General features: G+C 41.8%; 1 protein-coding gene across 1 annotated transcript in view; it reads right to left on the reverse strand.

Moving 5' to 3' along the window:
• Positions 1-7,566, reverse strand: part of PDZRN4 (PDZ domain containing ring finger 4) — a 251,871-nt gene extending 244,305 nt beyond the window's left edge. Inside the window, exon 1 of the mRNA XM_033162291.1 lies at positions 7,523-7,566. The gene's annotated coding sequence lies outside the window, so the exon portion shown is untranslated. The remainder of the gene's footprint in view (positions 1-7,522) is intronic.
• Positions 7,567-11,841: the final 4,275 nt, after the last annotated feature.

Genomic DNA, 11,841 nt, shown 5'->3' on the forward strand with positions numbered 1-11,841 from the left:
TGGCCGTGATTGGCCCACTCAATTTTAACTTGAGGGAAAGTTCTGACACTCCCCATGGCCGGCTGAGGCTGATGACGCACAGGAACCCCCCACCCCCCGACACCGCCGCCCACTTGCCCATGGCTGCGCTGGGCTGCAACTGCTGCTGCTGCCAAGATGGTAAGCAGTCTTTATCAACCAACTCCGATTAATTCATCATATGTCATTTTCTAAACGAATCCTGTATATTTTATCTCTGCATGAGAGATAATTATCATGGTCTACCCCGCCCCCACTAACTGTTTTAAAATTGACCCTTGTGTTAAAAATTGGGTCACATTTCACAAAGCCACCTGTGCTTTCTACTGATAGGAATCAATTATGTTCTTGGCAAGTTCTGCACAGTGCATGTGTTTCTGATCAAGATTGCATCACCAAGGTGAATTGTTTTTTTTGTTTTTTGTTTTGCAAAATCTATGATAATCAGCAACCTAATATCTCACTTATTAAATTCTGCCAGTTCCTTAGCATTGAAACCAGTATATGGTGACCGTTTTAAAATCTTTGTAGCTATGGGTGGCTTCCAATGTTGTTAAATATTGTCCAATCTAATACCATCCCATGTCAAAAATTCAAACACCCATTGTCAAAAATTAAATCAACTACCAAAGATGCAGAATACAGATATCTAATATCCAGCACATTTTTGAGCCTGCGGATTATACGCAAAGAACACCTGGTTCCATAGAACACTCCTGTTGCCCTACTGATCTTGCATATTTTAACCAGACATTATGGAGGTTATTTTCAGCCATTACAGACAAAAACAAGAATCACTGGAAACATAGAACGTGAACCAAATTTCTCCTCCATCCTTCGACATAACTATCCACAGCAGGGGCGTAGCAAGGTAAATTGGTACCCGGGGCAAAAAAAATATTGTCGACCCCCCCCCGAGGCGTAGGAAGGTCAGGTGGTATGTGGAAAATTTCTTGTCACCACCACCCCCATTGATATCCCCCCCTGCAAAAGATGGTTTTACGTTATTTCATATTTTCTTACAAAGGAATAATAACAAGTAATAATAATTTTAAAACTTTTATTTATATCCCGCCCTCCCCGGCCAAAGTCGGGTTCAGGGTGGCTAACATCAGATAAATAACATTGGTATAAAATCAAACAATAATTAAATTACCTCCTGAAAACATCTCAGAATCAAATTAAAGTCTAATTAGATGGCTTTCCACAGGGTTAGGGTTGGGAACAGTAAGTGCTCCACTAAACTGAAATTTCAGTCTTCACGACATAGGAAAACAGCCAAGTAAACAGCTATTTTGGTGGAGGAGGGTCAAGATATTAACTGATATGCATGGAATTTCATATATAGCTATATAATCCCTAGTATAGTAAGATAAGACCTTTGAAGCAGGCATTAAAAAAAAAAGTTTTTTTATGAACCGCCCTAGTAGGGCAGTAATTGTTCCTTGATAATTTGTCACCCTCTCTATTATGGAACATGGGGCAGGCCTCCCCCTACATCCCCCTTGCTACGCCCCTGGTCTTACAGTTACAAGTGAGATTTAGAGCAGTGTCTGCCTAATGGTCTTCTTGGAAGTGCATGGAAGCCACAATCCTCATCTGGCAAAAGACAGGCCTTGCTTCCCTGTTAGCCATTCCTTCCAAACCAATCCTGGTTTTAGGCAAGAAAGGGAAGGGCAGGAATGTGGTCTCCAGTTACCAAATAGTAATACTATTTCCGGCTTTGCATGGATAGAGGAAAAAGCTCGCACGTTTCCTAGAAACCACCAACATTTCTTTAGAGAAGCTCATTTCACACCCAGAGAACAACAGAAGCAGAAAACCATGAAGCTGAACGAGAGAGCTGCCCAAGGCTGAAAACCAGGCATAAAGAGTGAAATTTACTTTTATGTAGACACACACAGGATTGTGCTGCTAGTTAGTAAACTTTATGCAGACTTCCCCTGATTGTGGGTACTTGTAATGTGCATTGTCTATTTCAGTGAACAGAGAAATCTGGGCTTGAGGTCCACCGCTCTGCCACTGACAGTCATCCATCTCTAAGGCACTGGTGAATCTGGAACTAACAGCAATGTAAAATAGCATATCTGGCATATAAATATTGTCTAAATATTCCCCATGAGGCCGTTTTTCACTACCACATATCTGGCATTTTGGAACTCAAATGAACATAGAAAGCCCCTTATCACAACATGTTAAACCAAAAGGTTTTGTTGATGTCACAGTTCGTTGACCACCTTAGTGTCTTACAGAGGACCTTCTTACAGCATCCTGTTTGATCACTATTGGAAAGAAAATGCTGGATTAGATAGATGTTTAGTCTGATTTAGCAGGACTGTCCTTATGTGGTTATGTATGAAGCATATTCTTTCCAAATGCTAATAAGGCAGAGGTGAAGTGAGAACACATTGCTCAATGCTATGTGTCATTGCTGGTTTCAGGTGTGATATAGGACCCACAAGGAATTCTGCTTAAGAAGCTGATCCTGTGATATGGCTTCTGTTATGTACTGAGTTGAATAGGATCCAAAATGCAGCAGCCTGATTGGTCCTAGAATAGGATTGAGATTGCAGCAGTCTGATTGGTCCTAGAACAATAGGATTGAGATTGCAGCAGTCTGATTGGTCCTGGAACAATAGGATTGAGATTGCAGCAGTCTGATTGGTCCGCAGGAGCCACCCAATCCAGCTCCAGGTGGAAGTGAATCTGCAACCCGATTGATATACAGGAGTATCCCGGAATTAGCCAATCATGTGGGGCCCATTGTGTAAATAGTGTATATAAAGTAAACGTTTTGGGGGGAACTGCATTCCTCACTACTATGAGCTGAATAAAGAGCATGAACAAAATCGAAAATTCTTTCTAGTAGCACCTTAGAGACCAACTGAGTTTGTTCCTGGTATGAGCTTTCGTGTGCATGCACACTTCTTCAGATACACTGAAACAGAAGTCACCAGATCCTTAAATATAGTGGGGGAGTGGGGAGGGGTATTACTCAGAAGGGTGATGGGAATCACACTTGACTCCGAGTATATTTCAGCTTCTTGGATAATAAACATTGTCTGAAATGTCGCAGGAACTGCAAGAAAAAACAAATCCTCTCACTCCCTCTGACTCATAGTTCCTAAACTTGGAGGTTTTGGAAAGACATTGGATCTGGAAGATATACTCCAAGTATTTTCTCCAAGAATGTTTCTAGATTACCAGTTTTGTGTTTGGGTTAAAAAAAAAGAAAAGACATTTACATCTGCACAAAGATACACCCCGAAAGAAGATATCAAGGATGCAATCTTATACATATCAATTTCAATGGGACTTTCTTCTGAGAAGGCAAAACATAGGATTGTAATGCATATTTCATGCTAAGTCAGGAATGGGGAATCTAGTACCATCCAGATCAGGGCAGTTCAACCTCTCAGACAAAGTAGCAAAAAAAAAACCCCTTTTACATAGAACCTGTGGGTTAATATTATTTAATATACAAAATTAAAATATTTAATTGAATGTATTTTAAAATGCACAAATAATAGATTCAATATACTTATTTATTAAACAGATGCTCTGCATGTTGGTCTGCAACTCCTGTCACCATTGACCTTGCTTGCTGTGGTTGATAGGAGTTGGAGTACAACATTTGGTGGACCCAGGGGTGGAGGAAAGGGGGGTGCAGTAGGGGTGGTCCACCCTGTGTGTCACCACTGAGCGGGGAGACAAAATGCCAGGTAGCATTCACTGCAAGGCCTGCAGCGCACCTGAGCCACGAGTCTCTCATGGGAGTGATGCAGTGTCTTGGACGCCCGCAGGCTCTGCTCTGCCCCAAATGGTCCTCCAGCCACCTTCCCCTCAGCTGTAGGGTGGCTGAGTGGAAGGAGGCAGGCAGACTCCTTGGAGGCCCCACAGAGTGTCCTGCCGCAGCTTGCCTGTCCTGTGGGTGGCTGGCCCCACCCCCCACGGGCAGCTGCCCCAGGCACCCGATTGGCTTGCTCCGCCACTGGGTGGGCCACAGGTTACCCATAACTACTCTATGGGCACATCTAGGCATAACAGGGAGAATAGTAATTAGGACTAATTGGGCTATGAGTGGTTTCTAGCTATAATGGCTCTCTTTTCTGGCTCCACTGTTGGAGGAAGCATGTCTACCAGTTGCTGACTTCACCATGTCTTGGCTACACCACCCACAGATTCACCACACCTGGACCTGCAACTGACATACACACCTAAGGGGTGGGCATTATGTAAATCATGATAAAAATAAGTGTGTTTCTCTGTTCACTGCTTTTGCATGATTCATTTATTTCAATGGCACTTGTGCAGGAGCCTTGCTGAGTGAATTGTGTCTGGAAATTCTAAAAATATATTCCACTTTAAAGTCAATAATGCCGAATGTTGGAAGATCAACCAACCATTCCAATATGTTCATTTGCAACTGCCATGAGTCCAGAAATTCCCACAACATTATTCAAGGGCATAAAGAAGGAAAAAAATCTTAACACTTCAGAACTGAGTTGCTCATCACTTTAGCAAATCATAGGTGTCTTCAATGTAGTACTTATTTGAGCAAGGAAGCATTAATCATTTACACCACATACACCTCATGTATGCTAGGCTATTCATTACAAAACAAACTGGCTTCACATATTTTGCTAACTAGATAAGAGGTTTTGTTACACACATCAAAATAAGAATTTAAGTAAGGTGCAAAGATACTGAAGACCAAGTAAACTGTTTCTCATAAATGGTTTTCCTTTATAAAGCAAGCAAGGAATCAATAATGTTAATCTTTCTAGTGCATGCATAGGAAAACTCGGCCCTCCAGATGTTTTGAGACTACAACTCCCACCATCCCGAGCTAACAGGAACAGTGGTCAGGGATGATGGGAATTGTAGTCTCAAAACATCTGGAGGGCCGAGTTTGCCTATGCCTGTTCTACGGATACAACCAACATGCTTAGAAATTCCTCCTTTACTTCCTTGCCCAGTTGTGCACCAAAATATTTTGCATGCTGAAATGGAGCCCAAATGGTTTTACCCCCCTCCCAATCAAGGCCAATACTTTAATATGTCTTGCTACACCATTCAGGCACCAATTCTGACTTCTAACTAATTCCCCAACCTTCCTGAGTGGTGCTTCCTGATGCAAGTAACTTCACCCAGTTCTTACCAATATGGAAGTCCAATATAGTCTATCTGTTTGTTTGTTTGTTTGTTTGTTTGTTTGTTTGTCTGTTTGTTGGTTGGCTGGCTGGCTGGCTATATTTATATCCCATCCATCCTCCAAAAGGAAATCCATAAAATGCCATAATTTATAATTAAAACATCTAAAAACTACAACACTGAAACAAACCACAGAGCACAACGGCCCAATACCGGTACTAGAGTGACAAGATTCAGCAAGGCTTGTTGCTGGACTGCAACCCTATCGCTTCTTATACCAGCTTGGCTTTCAGCCAGTGAAATTTGATAAATTGGGAAGCAACAGAGGCAGAAGGGCGTGTCTATTCAGACTGTTAAGAAATATCAAAGTTTTAACTGCACTGAAAGTTAGAGAAATTATAATTAGCAATTGCGTGTCTTTATTGTTGTGCCAGCAAAGATAAATTATGCCTACTGCATGGTAGACTGACATATTAAAGGATGAATCATATAGAGATGTGTGCCACTTAATTGAAGCATGTTTTATAGTTATTTTCAGCAGTTTAAAATTAGGTGTTCTGGACAAATTCATGAGATACCACTCTGAGGAAAGTTGGCATGGGGTAAGATCTAGATGAGAAAGGAGGGAGAAACCTGGTTGCCAGTATAAAAGTATTTTTTTTGTTTTTAAAAATGCAGCTTAAAGGTAAAGGGACCCCTGACCATTAGGTCCAGTCGTGGACGACTCTGGGGCTGCGGCACTCATCTCGTGCTATAGGCCGAGGGAGCTGGCGTTTGTCCGCAGACAGCTTCCGGGTCATGTGGCCAGCATGACTAAGCAGCTTCTGGCGAACCAGAACAGCACACAGAAATGCCGTTTACCTTCCCACTGGAGCAGTACCTATTTATCTACTTGTACTTGACGTACTTTCGAACTGCTAGGTTGGCAGGAGCAGGGACCGAACAATGGGAGCTTACCCCATCGCGGGGATTCGAACTTCCGACCTTCTGATCGGCAATCCCTAGGCTCTGCGGTTTAGACCACAGTGCCACCTGTGTCCCTTAAAAATGCAGCTTATGTCCTACCTATTTTTTTTTAAAAAAAAGAAACTCCATGTCATCCAGAAATCAAATTTAAAAGAAATTAAAAGATATCACAATCCCCATCCCAAATAATAAAAACATCCAAAGTATTAAGTAAGAAGATCATCTCCTAAGTTGTTATTATTTACTAAACAGCCTCCAGAACTAATCTATCAGAAGTTATAGAATAGTCGGTCAAGGGCACTTGTAGACACCCATGTTTTGGCCAGCCACTTGAATCAATACCCTGATGGGATGGAGCCCGGTAGACCTCACATGGCATTCCAGAGGGCAGGCCGCTACCGAAAAGCTCTAGCTCTGGTTTCACCACCAAGCTGTGCTTCATAGGCTTGAGGGAAAGACATGTGGTTGCATCTACCACTGTGCGAGTGGAAGTCTGTTGTGCCAGAGGAATGGCAGCACTGGATACCAACCCAAATAGGTTTCGGGGTCCGAAGTTGAGAATCATAGGAAGGTGCCATCTTCCATTGGGAGCAGCAGAAGCATTCCCTTCTCCTCAATGCAAGTAACAATTGTAGAGAAGCACTTTTCATCAGGATTACAGGAGGAGCCAAACGGGTTGTGCTCCTCCTCTCATCTGCTGAGATCCCAAATATTATCGGCCCCCCCCGCAAATGGTTTCACACACACACACACACACACACACATGCAAGTTAAATGCTGATATGCATTTAATAACGCATTTAGCTTGACCCATAGACACTAGGGTACTGTGGGGAAAGTTCAATTCGGTTAACTTTATTTCCAAAACCACTAATAGCAACTTCATATAAGAAGGCCTAATTTAGATGACTCATTCTGACTTTTCAGTTTAGTATATCATGATGGAAAAATACCTCACAATTATGTGGCCAAAGCCAGCGTTATTTTTATGGTCACACTAATTTAGGCCATAAAATGGGCTTTGTTAAAACCCACACGACAGAAGGCTGTACCTATCAACAGTAAAAACAAAAACGTGGATGGGGTAGGAGAATGCACATATGCATTTTTATTCAAAGAGGAACCCATGAATGCCACCGATATCACCATTATAGTTGCTGTATTTTGTCAAAGTCACAATAATTCTTAAAATAGTGCTCCCATGCGATCAAGTGCTTTGTATACAATTCTTGCTATAACCCTTACAACAACCTTTAATGCTTGTCCCTACCAATTACATCAAAATGCATTTCATTTCTGTTTGTTATCATTTGTCACCTTTTACACCTGTACATATAAATGAGCACCTACAAATTGTACGCAAATATGCACAATCTCATCTTACCTGGAGGCAGCAACTCTGATCAGCCCCTGGGAGCTCCCATTTTTACTTCCTACAGTGCTCCAGGGCTGCAGGAAATTAAAATGGAGGCTTCCAGCCCTCTCCATTCAGTGCTGATTAAAGATTCACTTCAGCTGTGCTTCTTGTAGGAAGTTCACCATTCTCTGAGGAACACCTGATTGCTGCATAATCATTTTTATGCAGAGAAGGAAGAATTGGGGGCTATTTTCTGGAAGGAAAAAGAGACCCTTTCACCACCCATTCATCCAAGCGACCATCAAATTCCTTAGCTGCTGTGCCTTTGTATTTCTGGATGTCTCCCAGGTCACAGTTGGGATGAACCTGAGATTTGATCCCCTTTGATCCCCAGACCAGCAGGAACCTCCTAGTAAACCACCTAAGCAGGGGGGAAATGATACAAGATTTCTCTCACCTTCCAATATAATCCTATAGCAGAACTATGCTTTCCAGAAAGTATTCCTTGTTTGAGACAGGCATGCTGCCCGAGGCCAAAAGTATGAACAGCTTGTTGTATTTCTCAGATTCCCCAGATTAATTAATAGGTTAATCAAACCTCTTCTTTGCTCTCAAACAGAAGTTCTGGCCTTGTAAAAGCATGTAAAAACATGCAGAGCTTTATCTTAATATACTGTACTGTACCATCATAGCTGTCAACCTTTCCCCTTTTTTAAAGGGAAATTCCCTTATTCTGAATAGGATTCCTGGCAAGCAATGGGAAAAGTTGACAGCTATGCTGTACCATACCCACTATCATGGGGGTAAGGAGAGGAAGGTTACTTAAATGCACAGGTGTGTAACAGATTAGGATCTTTTATGCAGCTAAAGTTATGAGGAAGCTTTACAGGAGAAGTCACCATCTTCTTATAGTTCCTGACTTCTTTAGAACTTTAACCCCAATCATGCAAATTAAAATACTAAAACTATTCAGCCATATATTGCTTGGAGCTAAACTTATTTAGATTATTTTATTCCAGTCTGTGGCCTAAAGCAATGATTAAATGAAACACATGAATGTGTTTTGGATCCTTGATTTCCTGAGATGAGATTTCCATTGCTTTAAATCTGTCAGTGCAAGATTGTTGTAATGCCCCGACATTATGATTCTCTTTCTGGCATGAATTGGGGTTAATTAAGTGAGAATAGAATTGAAGTTTAATATTAAACTGGCAATACTTTTCCATTCACTTAGGACTTGGCACAAAGAAAAATAAAAAGGGAATAGACTGAGTGTGAGATGAGGTTAATGGAATGTTTATTAACTCAAATGGAAAATACTGTGTACTATAGAGTCTTTTAGGTCACAATCCTATCCTTGAGTTACACTGGCAGATGGGTTATAGCATATGGTGAAAGCCCTGATATGTGAGCAGACGTTTCAGGGTTTCATGTTCATGCTAGGTAAAACCAATCACCTCTCATATAGCTGCCCAGCATGGAATTTGCAAAGGTGCAGAAGGAAATGGGTTGGAAAACCCATGAAATGCTCTGGTCGCTGCTGCCAATCATGTGGTGGGTCTTCCTTGAGGTGTGTTTGGCAAATCCTGACCACTGTACCTGTTACATACCTGTCTGTGGATAGCAAAAGGAAACACAATGAGAATAATAAGCAATGGTCAACAGCTGGAGCAGATCATCCCTGGATCCAGATGAATAAGAGTTGCTTGTGATGAGCTGAGATGGAAGATTGGTCACCACAAGCCATGCCTTCAATAACCTCCATGACACATACCGGTAGATATTTTCTATCAAACTTTCACTTGCAACAACCAGATTTATGGAGGTAATTTGCTTGAAGCAGACTAGGGAAGAATACAAATGTATGGGAACATGTTGCCTTAATTTAATGAAAGACAAGAGTTGCATGGTTGGGCCATCAAAGGAGACTTTTGGCAAATGGAATGGACTGATGAGGAAAGCATTCATTGATCGTGTGTTAGGCCCTCGATTATTCAGGAAACATTAGCTCATGTTTTCTTTGGCCCAATATGGGGGCTGGTGCATGAAGCTAAAATACATTTTCCCTAACTGAGAGATGGGGAGCCAGTGGCTCTGTTTTACCCCCCCCCCCAACTCGAGTGCTTCTGCCTTGTTGAAATGTGTCCCTGAACCTTGTTAATATCTATTGTTTGCCTATATGGAGGATGGATATATGCATGCATAGAAACTCCCAATTTTTGCATGGCTGAAAGGTAAGAGTCACATCTATTGTTGCACCTGCATTTGTGTATGACAATGTCTGTCACTGCCATGCGGCCCTCGGAAGGTTCCCCACAATGGAATGGGGCCCTTAGGCTAAATAAGATTCCTTGCCTCAGCTTAATACACAGGAGCTGTCTCTTGAATGGGACATGGGCAAAGTTAAAACTTCCATTCTCTTGTCTTAAAACAGAATATCACAGGTGTATCACTTTTGCTTCTTCAAACAAGCATATCAACCACTCCTACATTGCATGCTTCCATGCCAGGTGATGACATTCCACTTTTTTTCTTTATGATGTGCCAAAGTATTTAAGGGAGGAGGCACTGAGGTGTGTCAGCATGCCAACCCCTGAGAGTTTTTTAAGTACCGCAGGAGGTCGCAAACACGAGGCTCTAATAAATAATTATTTGTTGACAGTTCAGAAAACAAAATGAATGAGCTGAAGCGGGAAGAGTAACCTTCTGATGCATCTGGATTACATCCAGTGCAATTAACACCACATAGATCATATTATTCACCTCAACTCATAAATCAGTGGAACAAGAATCATATTTTAAATACAGGCTTAAACATCCATAATGACATAGCAGTAAAAATGAAGGATTGTTTAGAAAAGTTATAGCAGCTCCACAGATGAGTTGTTGAAGTTATCCGTCCAGATTCTTACACAATACTGGTACACATTAGAATAAAAGAGTTTAGCTTGCTTGGCACATTAATTACTTTCATTGTGGAATTGGGATGAATTACCAGGGTATCTAGTATGTCTGAAGCAAGTCTACCAACCTTATTGCTCAAATTATGGGGGGAAGACAGAGGAAACCTGCAAGCAAACATACCAAGAACTTCCTCAGAACTAGTGTTATTCAGAGCACAAAGTTATCTCAGCAAGGATATGCCACTCAGATTGGTTACTAGGCTACAACCTCCCTGCAGTGTCTATCTGTCTGTCTGTAAACAGCATTAACCCGTAGGCTGCTAAGTGAATGATCCCTGCCGTTGCACTTCCAACAAAGCTTTAGACTGCAATCCTATGCAGTCCTATTGGGTGCAAGTGATAACCCCTATTGCAGGCTTCCTCAACCTCGGCCTACAACTCCCATGATCCCTAGCTAGCAGGACCAGTGGTCAGGGATGATGGGAATTGTAGTCTCAAAACATCTGGAGGGCAAGGTTGAGGAAGTCTGCCCTATTGGCTCAATGGGACTTACTTTTGAGTAAACATGCAGAGGATTACACTGTAAAATTTCTGTGGAAGTGAAAGACCAGAGGAACAGAACCTTGTGTGTTATTATGGACGGAGAATAGGGGAAAGGAGAGTTGACAGACCTGTGTTGAAAGATAAGAGTAGGAAACAACAGGAGCACACAGATTGTGACTCACTCTGGAGTGCTCAACAGAAGATTCACATCTGGAGAAATACCTGGCAGCCAGCCCTAGTAAGTCCTGGCCCTCAATAGATGATGACTAACCTTTTTATTGAATAAATCAATCGTCTTCTAAAAATAAAATTTTGATCTCAGAGCCAAAATAGAAATTGAATGCATTACCCAGGTGCAGATAATGTGTACTAGTGTCTGTTGCTGATGCTAATTTTGTTTTCAAGTGAGTCAAGTCCCAGAAAGAAAGTTTAGTTGGAATGATTTAAATTGGATGGCACTGTTTAAAAACTGGAGTATCTTATCCTCCTCATTTCTCTTCTATCAATATGATTCATATTGGAAGTCACATTGTTAAAAACTTTCCTCTAATGAGTCTTATTTTAACAGAGCTCCTGCCAATGGAGTCTGATCCAGTCTCGGTAGCCACAGGCCAACTGAAAGTGCCAACTTGGGTTCCATTTCTTGGTAATGCTAGAGTGTGACAAAGAGGTAAGGAGGGCAGAACTGGGACTTGCTAGGATGCACAGACAGAATCTTGAGAACCCCAAAATACTAATGTACATAACGTTCCTTCATTTCAGAAGACTGTTGTTGTTGTTTAGTCGTTTAGTCATGTCCAACTCTTCGTGACCCCATGGATCAGAGCACGCCAGGCACTTCTGTCTTCCACTGCCTCCCGTAGTTTGGTCAGACTCAAGTTGGTAGCTTTGAGAACACTG

This window comes from Lacerta agilis, chromosome 10, assembly GCF_009819535.1.
Source record: "Lacerta agilis isolate rLacAgi1 chromosome 10, rLacAgi1.pri, whole genome shotgun sequence".
Lineage (NCBI taxonomy): Eukaryota > Metazoa > Chordata > Lepidosauria > Squamata > Lacertidae > Lacerta > Lacerta agilis.